The sequence below is a fragment of the Cryptomeria japonica genome, chromosome 3 (genome assembly GCF_030272615.1).
Source record: "Cryptomeria japonica chromosome 3, Sugi_1.0, whole genome shotgun sequence".
NCBI lineage: Eukaryota > Viridiplantae > Streptophyta > Pinopsida > Cupressales > Cupressaceae > Cryptomeria > Cryptomeria japonica.
In genome coordinates this window covers 553,568,400-553,580,662 of record NC_081407.1, presented here as the reverse complement: position 1 = coordinate 553,580,662, position 12,263 = coordinate 553,568,400, and positions in this window count along the sequence as shown.

The window sequence follows — 12,263 nt, the reverse complement described above, 5'->3', positions numbered from 1 at the left end:
AATTTATTGTTGAGTTGTCCCCTCAACTCAAGCACATTCTTTATTTATTTTGGAAATTCTGTACATTCTCTTTATTCATTAAAGATATCAAAAATAAAACAGAAGTGATTGAGAAAGAGATCACCGATCTCTCAAATAAGTTGACCACTGAGTCAAATTCTATTCAGAATTTCTATACAAAGTTACAAAAGCTCATGGCTCAACAATTGGAACTTAGGAATGAACAGCAAATTAGGATGGACATTATGACTCTTCAAACCTTATTCATTCCACACTTGTCCTCCGTCCAAGAATAGATCAACAAGGCCACCTCCCTATCCACTCAACCAGAGGGAAGCACCTTAGATGGACTAATTTCACTATTAGCTGACATTACAACTCAGAATTCACTCATGGATAGTGTCAAGGATGCCCTCTCTGCCGCTCTTACTGATGCAAGGACAAAGTACAAACCCATTTTTGACCAGTTGCCTCCACTGAATGGTAACTAAGTTTTGATGTTTGTCAAAAAGGGGGAGTATAGTATCAAAGTATCAAAGGGGGAGTGTAGTATACAGGTGGAGTGAACCGAGCAGTGACAACCGAGTAGTTAATATAGAATATTGATCACAGTGCATGCATAATCAGAGTTTTGTACAGTATATTGATAAGGGGAGTATATCTGAATATACTATTTTATTGACAAATGTATATATTGTCTGATTAGTCAAATTTTGTAAGTATATAGATTTTTTTTTTAGTTATGACTTTGAAAGGAGTTTTGTCAAACATCTCAACTAATGTCAAAAGGGGAGATTGTTACTACTTACTAAGTTGCCATTAGTCTTATGTCCAAAGTCAATCTATATACTCTAGTCGATTACTACTACTGAAATATTCAGTCGGTAAGCACAAAGCAGTCGGTTATAGAAGAAAGTAGTCACAGAGCCTAGTATACACCGAGCTATCTACCGAGTATCACTCTATGTCTACCGAGCAGCAAAAATGATATACCGAGTGAACACACACCGAGTGAAACATGTTACTAGATTCATTGAACCTAGACACACATGGGAAACGTGTTACAAGATCGAGGAACAAAGAACCGTTATCACATTGGAAATTGCACTTAAAGATTTTGTATGATCTTGAGGTCATCTATCCAATGAAATATTTTGTATGGTTATTCATTCGATAAATCATTTTTGTAAGATCGAAGCAATGAACAGATCACCGACATAAGAGATATATTTATACAGCATGAATTAAGGATCAAATAGAGAGGTATATGAAGCAAGACATGTGTAATAAATAAGGAAGCACTGAGTATTGTGACTGTTAGAGACACAGAGGTCACCGAGAAGGATTTCAGAGAACAGTCAAGGAACAAAGTAAACAAAAGGGTTTATCGAGTTACTTTATGGATTATCGAGGTATGCTATAAGAAAGGTAATCTCATTTTGAGCACATAGAATCTGCTATAACATTTTAGATGTGAAGTTGTAGATATTTGTAAAGATTTTATTGTAATATTTTGAGTTGTAAGAGAAACCTTTAACAGGGTAAAAGACTCTAACAAAGTCTATAAATTGTAAAGCCTTTAACCAGGTGCATCATTTAGAATAAGTGTTTTAAAATCCTTTAGCAAGGTAGATCTAACGATCTTGATACTCCTAACAGGGTAAGCTATCAAAAATAGCTGAACATGTAGCTCTAACCGAGCAACCTTTATTATTGTAGTAGTGAAGTTGTGGGTGCCATCCCCACCGCAGTTTTTCTCTCTAACCAAGAGTTTCTGCATAACCAAAATATATGTGTTATGGAGTGAATTGTGTATGATTGTTATTTATTTGTTTTATCTTTATGTTATGTTACAGTAGTTTTTGGTTTATGCATAACAGTAAATTTATTGTTGAAGAAAGGATTTGAAGTACTGATTCACCCCTCCCATCTCAGTACATTAGCTTTCCATATTGGGCCTAACAAGCCCCGCGGGATGGCTCTCAAAATTCTCTCTCAAATGGTTGGGTCCAACACAGATTGTAAGATATCTAGGTATTCCCTTTTATGTTCTTCCAAATCTAAAAGAAATGTGGGAATGGGTAAGGAATAAGATTGATGAGAAACTCTCCAAGTGGAACAGGAACTTCCTCTCCTTGGCTGGAAGATTCCAGGTGTGTCAGAAAATATTGGCCTCATATAATATTTATTTCTCATCAGCTTGGCTCTTTAGGAGTTACCAATTTAATCATGTTCAAAAGAAAATTAGGGAATTCCTATGGTCAGATAGCAAGAGTACTAGGAAGCAACATGTAGTGAAATGGGAATGGTGCACTATGCATAAACTATTTGGTGGGATGGGGTTGAAGGACTTGAAACTACAGGGCATTTCCCTTTCCTCCAAGTGGATTCTTAAGGCCATGGAAGGTAATGAGCCATGGAAAGTTCTTATAAGAAATAATATTATATGCTCGGTCCCTAAGAAAGCCAAGAAATGGAAAGATCTCCCCATTCTTGACCTTCTTATTGGATAGTTTAAGGTATCTCTGGCTAGATCTGATATCTTTAAGTCCCTATGGAAGGCTTGGGAACATGTGAAACACTTGGTACATATCAAAGTAAATGGCACTGTACAGGGGCATATTGCTGATAACAGATCAATATGATGGAATCTATTCCATAGTGGAAAACCTTTAGACTCTCTCCAAGGTTGTTCTACACTAAAATGGCTAATATGGGTATTAAATACTTTGAGCATCTATTTGAAAATGACCAATTGAGATCGTGGGAGGAACTGACACTTACCTTCTCTGTCCCGACATCCTAGAGCATGACCTATAACATACTTAAAATGGCCTTATCACTAATACATTTGGACTAGATTTTTGACTGAGGTTTCCGACGGAGAAGGTATATTGTGGCCAAATTTGATTTTTTTTTTTAAAATGCCCACATTCATCGTAATTCTGATGGAAATTTCCCATTTGGTTTCGACGAAGAAGGCATTAGCAATGAGAATTTTCTTTTTTTTCAAAAAAGTGCTCACGTTCGTCGTAATTCCGACAACAGCGGCCATTACAAAATAAAAAAAGAGGCAGGGAATTCATATGTGAATTGCAATACTGCGTAGGCATTTGTGATGAATTCAACCCCCAAGAACATCAAACCCGCATCGAAGGCAATCCCGTGCAGGAGGTAGATTCAAATTGCCCTAGTTTTTAGTTTCAAGTTGCAAAAAATATACATGTGGTGGTTAATTGTCCTAGTTTAATCTCGTAAAACCATAGAACTATGATTGAGGAGTGAGCGTTCAATTTTATAACAGCAATCCCTTCCTCCCGTATATGCGTGTGTTGATTGTTCACATGAGATCACATCTCTTTGCGGCATCATATCAAACAATTCACGAGCCTTGTCCATGTTTCCACATTTTGCATTCATGTCAAGCAGCACATTTGCAAGTACAACACCTAACAAAATTCCTCTATCCATTATTCTTTGATGGATGTCCATACCCTGTTCCAAAGCTCCCATTTTTGCACAGGCAGGGAGGATGCTGACAAAGGTTGTGGAATTTGGCTTTATGCCTTCCAATTTCATTTGCTTGAAAGTGTCTAAAGCCTTTTCGACAAATCCATTTTGTGCATATCCAGCAATCATTGCAATCCACGAGACAACATTTCTTTCAGGCATTCTATCAAACAGTTCATGTGCCTTGTCTATGCTTTCACATTTTGCATACATGTCTACCAAGGCAGTTACAACTACAACATCTGACAAAATTTCTCTATCCTTCATGCTTCGATGAATGTCCATACCCTGTTCCAAATCTCCCATTTTGGCACAGGCAGGGAGGATAGTAGCAATGGTCATGGAATTTGGCTTTACACCTGCTGATTGCATTTGCTTGAAAGTTTCTAAAGCCTTCTCAACAAACCCATTTTGTGCAGTTGCAACTATATCTGACAAAATTCCTCTATCTTTTATGCTTTGGTGGATGTCCATACCCTATTCCAAAGCTCCCATTTTGGCACAGGCTGGGAGTACGCTGGCAAACCTAACTAAAGAAATGCAATGATCAACTCCAAAGACATCAAACCACTACTAACAAAACCAAGAGTCTAAAATATGATAGGGAATAGTGTGAGCTGTCCTGAAATAAAATATTTTATTTTTAATTTCAACTAAAACATAATTATTCAGCCATTTAATGTTATTAATAAGTGTTTAATTTATGAAATAGATAAATGGTTGGCCACAAGTACATGAGTTAGTAAATGCACACAAATAAGTGAATTTGATATTCAAAACTATCTACAATGAATTCAATTCTTGTCCATTAGTCATTTATGTTTGCAATAAGCATCTTTCTTTGTTTTTCTTAATCTTTATTCATAGTTATGTGCATATTTCACATTCTATAATTAGAATATCAATTGCTATGGCTGAACACTAGCATGATGTTTGTGTTGTGGTATAGATGCGTGGAAATATAATTATGGGATTGTTATATTATAGAGAACATAAATCTAGATATTGCATATTAGTTCTAGCTCTTCTTGGATTGAGTCTAAGTTGACATGACTATAAAGCCATTATTAGTAGATCTATCCATTTCTAGTAAAGACAATTGAGAAAGTCATTTTGATATTGAGAATTTCTTATATGTTTACCTATTGATCATTATTAAGCCATAATATTTAGGTCTATTTATCTCTCTTGCAAAATCTATGTAAGTGTCCTAGATTGTCCCTACTACTCACTCTTCAATGAAATAGTGGAGTTCTAAAGATTTGTTGCACAAGATGGTGTTGAGCATATCAACAAGGCTAGCATGGAAGGCATGTTCAAGCTTCCACTTGTACAACTTACAACAAATGATTTGTTGATAGAAGAAATTCTTGAAATAGGAATACAATCAAAAGACAAGTAAGTACATACAAACCTCCTTAGTTGAAAGTAAAATCTGTGTATAAAAAGAGTACATTGAATCCCAATCCATAAACACAATAGAGATACCAATGGAGACTTAATTGGATGTAGCATATCGCACCAAAGTTGTTAGAGTATGCTAAGCTATTACATAATGTTTCCTAAAGCCACATTAGTATTTTACCCAGATCATTATCTACCAAAACTAACTAGAGATATTGAATAAGAGATAGACTTCTACTGCTGCATTAAAAGCATTGGCATGTTCTTCATTTATTGATGTAAACTCTCTGTGACACCACCACAACCAACAAAGGTGTAAAAAGTTGTTTGCAATACATGGATTTTTAGGATTGTCCTTTGAGAAAACAAAATTAAAGTATGGAAGCAGGATCTGTCAGCTCCTGAGGGAATCTTGATGAAAAAGAACTGTAAAATATTTGGGCGAGCTTATATGCAAAATAAGAAAACTAGAAATCCAAATTCAATAATATGCTTTGTTCAATGATGATAATTTCTATTTTCTTGCCAATGAAGAAAGACCATGTCAGACAATATCAACGAACAACAAAATAAGGAGACAATTGCTAGATTGTGGTCTAACTTGAAAAGAAAAGGTGATAGAAAATGTTATTGTCCATTCAAAATTTGTAACGGGTTAAAGACTAGAAGACTTCTAATCAAAACAATGAAGAAACATTTTAGGCTTCATGGTCACATTGAAGGTGGACATGATTATCATCCATTGGTAATTTTTTCATTATATCGTGGCAACAATTTATATACATAATAAATCACGTGATGATGAGATCATGATCACAATTTATTTGTTCCTATCAATTTTATATAGGTCAAGCACCCCAAAGCACATGGTATGGATCAACACAACCCTGAGAATATGGTTTTTGAAGTGGACGAACATGGAGGTGTGAATATCGAAGTTGAAGATAATGATCCCATGAAAGATGACGATCATGAGCCAGAAAACACAATTGAAGATGATGGTACAAATACATTGATCCATGACTCATTTAGTACTCATGCAACTGATCATGATGATGAAGATGACCTTGATGTTGTTCATGATGTCCCTCTGCTTGAGAAGGCATCTGAGGCCCTTTACGAAGGCTCGCAGGTAACTCTTCTCTCCGATGTATTGTTGTTTGGTGAACTTGAAGGTTATGAATGGTTTATCCAACATAACAATGTCACGTATGTTAAGGTATGTCATATATGTCATAATAAACTATGAATCATGTTCTACCATTAATATTCTTTATTATAACAAATTATATTTTTTCGATGCAGATTGATAGGTGAGTTTTTGTTACCACCATCAAATATTCTACCTCGCTCATACCGAGAATTATCTGTCATTATGAAAGATATTGGAATGGAGTATCAAGCAATAGATGCTTGTCATAATGATCATATTATATATCACAAACAACATGAATTTCGAACTAAATGCCCTGAATGTCATATCAGTAGATATCGAACAGATCAAATAACAAAAAGGGTTCCTCACAAGGTTCTTTGCTATATTCCCATTATTCCATGTATGCAACGATTATTCAAGTGCACTAGCTTGGCACAATTTATGGATTACCATGCACACAATAGAAGTCGAGATGACATTATTCGAATGCCTGTGGATGGTTCAACATTTATGGACATAGAGGAAAAGTGGCCATACTTTAAAGAAGAACCTCGTAATCTCAGGCTTTCATTGGCAGCGGACGGTGTCAATCCATTTGGAGGGATGAGATCTGTTTACTCAGTGTGGCCTGTTTTTGTTATCAACAATAACATTCCTCCATGGATGTCAACAAAGAGGGAACACACAATGTTGGCAATGATTGTTCCAGGTATTTTATCATTTAAATATAGTCGTCTAAATTTAATTATAATATTGCAGTAAAATGGTCATAATAATTATGTAATGTTTTTGTTCATTCGATTAGGTAAGTACCAAGTTAAAGATATGAATGTATATATCGAGCCTCTTATCAACGAGTTGCTAGAGTTATGGAATGGTGTCACTATGCATGACATCTCTAGACCAATAGGACAAAGACAATTTCAATTCCATGCGATGCTTCTATGGACAATACACGATGCCCTGGGGCTAACACATTTTTGTGGTATGTTATAGTGTTTAAGTTGTGCATGAACATTATAATTCAAAAAAATTTCATATTTAATCCAATTATACATTATCTTGTAGGTCTTCAAACAAAGGGAAAATTTGCATGTCCTGTTTGTGGTCCAAAGATGAAATCTCGTCATTCAAAAAGTTTAGGAAAGCAAGTGTTTGATGAGTATAGGCACTTTCTCCACAAAAATCATAAGTATCGAAATACTGAAAAACATCTTTTCAATGGGAAAGAAGAGAATACATCAAAGCCACAAAGAATGACACCTCACTTGTGGAAGTTTGAATATAATAGAATTAATCGTCAAGGTAATGCCATTCCATTTATTGGTTTGTCATAAAACATCTTTTCTATTTTGTTTTGTTTACTGATGATGTGATTGATGATCATGACGGTTGTGAAGGCATAAATGACCACCTTCCTAAGGGAATAAAAATTTATCCCCAACAATTTAGTAGGTTTCCCTACTACGAGCAGTTACAAATTGTTCATTTGTTTGATAGTATGCATATTGGAAAGAATATAACAGAGACAGTATGGAAAATATTGGATGGAAGGCATGACAAAGAAAAAATTATCAAAATATGTAGTGACATTCAGGATTCCAATCATGCAATGATAAATGTCATTCAATCAAATAGCCATGGAGACCAGATTAATATAAGTGAGCTTCCTTGGTTATTAATGGACCAGCAAAGCAATGCTATAAAAGAAGTCATACGAAAAATTCGATTTCCCACAGTATTTGTTGCGAACATAAACAATCTCATATCAAAGAAAAGTGAATTTGGGTCAGGGATGAAAATGCATGATTGGCATACCTTCATTAAGGTAATTCATGTTCTTGTGTTTTTAGTATGTATTTAAGTACTGCGCGTACGTGTACTTTTCATTATGTTACAAAAAAATGAAAACATAATTTTATAATTGTTGCAGTACGTTCTATCTCTATCTCTCCCAGACGACTTTGACAATAATGTCAAGCAAGTCATATATGATCTTGGAAAATACATGAGGTAAGTAGTGATATTTGTTTAGTTCATTGTATAGATATTATATTTTTTGATTTGTTTTACTTCTTATGTAATATACTTTTTTTGTGTCTTGAATACCTTGTAGGAGGTTGTCATGTAAAGAAATCCATAAAGACGATATAAAATATTGGAAGAGAAAAATTCCTCATTTAATGTGTGAAATGCAAAAGTGTCTACCTCCAGATTTTTTCAATGCACAAGAACACTACCTCATACACCAAGTTGAGGAGATTGAATTGTGTGGACCTGTACACACTAGGTCAATGTGGATGGTTGAGAGGCACTTGAAATTTTTGAAGGCTTTTGTTTGACAAAGAGAACATCCTGAGGGTTCTATGGTGGAGGGATATATGGTATACCAGACTATGGTGTACATTTCTAAATATCTTCCTAAGTTTGCAGCAAAGATCCACGTGGATCACATTTGGGATCCTAACACCATTAACATTTTCGAAGGGAAGTACTTGACAGGGAAAGGTAGATTGAGGAAAGTGAGAGGTAATTATAAGATGTTATTGTAGTTAATTAATTCTTAATCTTCAAAACAAATCAATTGTAAGACGTCTATTTATTTTTTGTATAGTTGGTCGAGAGTGGGATGCACTACATTTGTATATTGCAAACAATCTTGATTGGATGACGGTATGGATTGAACGTTGTCAACATTCTAGATGCACGTTAACATGGGAAGGTGTGGCTTCATTGGTTAAAGAAGCACGTCATAATGGAGATTCCAATGTTACGCAAAGGGAAATTGATTTAGCATATGGTTTAAGAGATAAACAGGTACGTATAAATTTATTAATCACCCATATGTTTATTAACTCACAATACAATGAATTTTACATGTTTGACATATCGCAGGTCAAACACCACAACGCTATGTGCTGCAATGGTCATAAATTTCGCATAAAAAAGTTGGATGACACAAAGAAAACTTGTGATTCTGGCATCACTACAGTCTTTGAGGTGAAAAATATTTCATCGAGAAATGACATTCATCCTCAACAGTCTCAAAATCGATACTATGGCATTTTGGATGATATACTTGAGTGTGACTTTAATTCCTTCAAATTAGTTTTGTTCGTCGTCAAATGGTACAGGCTACGATTGAATAAAAATGATCCTGGTAGAACTGTTATTGAACATGATAATGGTTTTATAATGCTAAATACAAGGTCATTTGAACCAGTTGGGGATGAGCCCTATGTTCTTCCAAGCCAATGTGAGCAAGTATTTTACTCAGAGGTTCCACATAAACTGGGTTGGTCATTTGTTGTTAGACATGATCCAAGAGGAAGGCCGATAAAGTATAATGTGATGGAAGAAGAAGATACCAAAGAAGAAGATACCAAAGAAGTAGAAGATGAAGTGGATGATGATCACGATCGATAGTTTCTCAATGACGATGAAGAAGAACAAGAAGAAGAAGAAGAAGAAGAAGATGATGATGATGATGATGATGATGATGATGATGATGATGATGATGATGATGATGATGATGACGGTGATGGTGATGGTGATGGTGATGGTGATGGTGATGGTGATGGTGATGATGATGATGATGATGATGATGATGATGATGATGATGATGATGATGATGATGATGATGATGATGGTGTTGGCGATGATGACCTTGATGTTCATGATGATGAAGAATGAAATGTATGAGGTATGCGATTAGTATATTATCTATTTAATATTGACTTCTTCATAGAATTTTTTTTACATAATTAATTCATTATGTTTTGAATTCTAATGCCATTACATAATTAATTCATGATGAACCTTTTAATATGGAGATGGAGATAGGGAGAGTGACTATTTATGTGACAATTTTTAAACTATGTTTATTTATGGAAATTGGATTTTTATTAGCTATGTGATGGATGTTGATTTAAAATACATATGTGATGGATCACATGTTTATGATGATGCATGTGACATTTTTTGAACTTTGTGTTTATTTATAGAACGTGGATTGTTTATTACCTATGTGATGGATGGTGATTTATGATACATATGTGATGGATTAAATGTTTATGATGACACATGATATGTGATGGTAATTGTGATGCTCAATTACATATATGATGACACATCATGTCATGCTTCTGATGCTTATGATACGTATGTATTTATTGTTTATCAACTTACAAATGTAGTAATGCTTATGATGATCAATTGATGGTGTTGATTTCAGGTATAGTCCCTGTGTGATGTTGTCACCCTTGGTGGGAATAAGTCGTTGACTACAGACATCGTCAACCATTTAGTTGAGGATCCTGCATAATCTACATAAAGTAAAGGTAAGGAATTAAAAAATTTACAATGATTTTGATGACAACGTCTTTTTATTATTTAATACTCTTTTTGTCTACAAAGTTCATGTTGTTCATGTTGTGTACTATGTAATTTTGCTAACGTTGTTTATATTTTTTCTTTGTCACAGGCCGACATGGATCCATCACATATCGCAGACAAAGATGTAGCTTGCGACACTTCTATCGAGCAGGTAAACCTCATTGTAATTGTACAAATTAGATAGAAGCAAACTGTTACATTATTATGTTCTTTTTTTTATTGATTTATACTAATTTTGTAATTGTTAATGATATTCTTGACACAGACGTATGTTCAGGGAAAGGGAAAGGGATTTGCAGTACCTGAGCACCTTTATATGGATGTGGAATCATTAGGGTTAAGCAATGATGACCCTGAAGATCCCACAGACCTTGTGAAATTCTTTAAAATGCCTCTTATAAAAATTAGAAAAGAGATTGTTTCTTTGGCAGCCATGCATCCTACCACTGATGAGATACGACAGAGGGTGGAATTATTGTATAAGACAGCAGAAAACTTGCAAGTAAGCAGTAATGAAAGCTTTAATTATAACAAAATTTCAATAATGGTTTATATTTTATTCTCTTTTATGTCATTAACTAAAATATGTACGTATTGTTTTTACAGCAATTTATCCACCCTCATGAAAGTCATTCCCACGATCAGGGTGTTGCAGGATCTTCAGGTGATGACGATTTTCTTGTATTATCACTTGCTTGGCTTATCACTCTAAGTACCCAAAACACATCATAATTGATACTGTCAATTTTCAAAATAAAGGTTCATCCTTGTTTACAATTCTTGCACTTTTCATATATTTAATGTTTGATATATTTAATGTATTATTCTTTAGGTGTTGTCAATATTACTGTGCAAATGTCGTCGCCACCTCATTAGAGGTCACCCTCACCTGTATTGCCGACTGCAATGTCGGCAACACGTAGCATGCACACATCCTCTAGTGCATGTTATATTGGCCCGCCCACTGTTGGTAGATCCCTCTTTTGCTCTATCTTCTGTCATGTGTTTATTTCCCTTCAAGCGTTATTTCTTGAATTCTAATGCCATTTCATAGTGGATTCATTTTTTGCAAGAGGAGATGCACATGAGGATGTGCTAGAGGTGACTATTGCTGATAACATACCATCATTTCCTGGATCTTCTCGTATTGCTAGTACGGGAACGTTGCAAGCCACATTGGTGGTGAGTGACGAAGAAATGCTTCCCTTAAAGATACAAAAGGTTCCAAGTACTTTAAAATTATTATTATATATACTCTAATTGTAATTTACTTTATGATCACTCATTTTGGACTAATGATCCCATGAATTTTTTGTAGGCAATGATATTTTCTATAAACATCTTAGTGACATTGCATTGCAGATATTTGGGCCCACCATACGTAAAAGGTGGTACATCATATGTGAACTAACCCTTATCCACTTTTGATTTCATATCATTGCTGGAATAGTTTACCTTTGATCCATTCTTAAAGTGTAATAAATGTAGCTTCAGTTCATTTCTGAATCTAACAGGTTTGTTTTTGCTTTAAAAGGTGGAATGACCAAGAAAAAAGGTTAAAAGATGAATTGACAAACCAAATGGTCGAGTGGTTTGGAAATGACACCTTTGACAAAACCAAGCTCCTTGAAAAAGCTGGCACATATCTAAAGTATGTGAGGGATCAATATAGGACCCATTTGGAGAGGAACCTAAAGTACGAGCGTCCCCCCATGATTCCAGAGAGGGAGTGGAAGGACCTAATTTTGGATGCCAAGGAGAGAATTGAAAGGAAAAAAGGAAATACACCACTAGACAC